Genomic DNA, 345 nt, shown 5'->3' with positions numbered 1-345 from the left:
CAAAGTATATAGGATCCACACTTGATAAAATCAACAGTAAATGTTTTCATTGGTTTGATTGATCACAAACCTGTTTCTACTAGCTCCACAAAGACAAAGAAACTCAGGCCTACAATCCAATGGAAACTGTTAAAAAAATGCTTTCTAACAGATTAGGAAAACATGAAAGCTAAAAAATACTGATCAATAGTTTTTCAACACTACCAGATACTGAAATTTTTCTGTGGGCCAAAAACCGACAGGAAAATTAGGAAAACCGTCAGGAATAATATTTCCTAATGGTTGACCGACAGGAATATATATCCGTCAGCCATAGCTTGACAGGGATAAGATGAAATGCCTGTC

Source organism: Triticum aestivum, chromosome 3B, assembly GCF_018294505.1.
Source record: "Triticum aestivum cultivar Chinese Spring chromosome 3B, IWGSC CS RefSeq v2.1, whole genome shotgun sequence".
NCBI lineage: Eukaryota > Viridiplantae > Streptophyta > Magnoliopsida > Poales > Poaceae > Triticum > Triticum aestivum.
Note: the sequence above shows the minus strand (reverse complement) of the source record.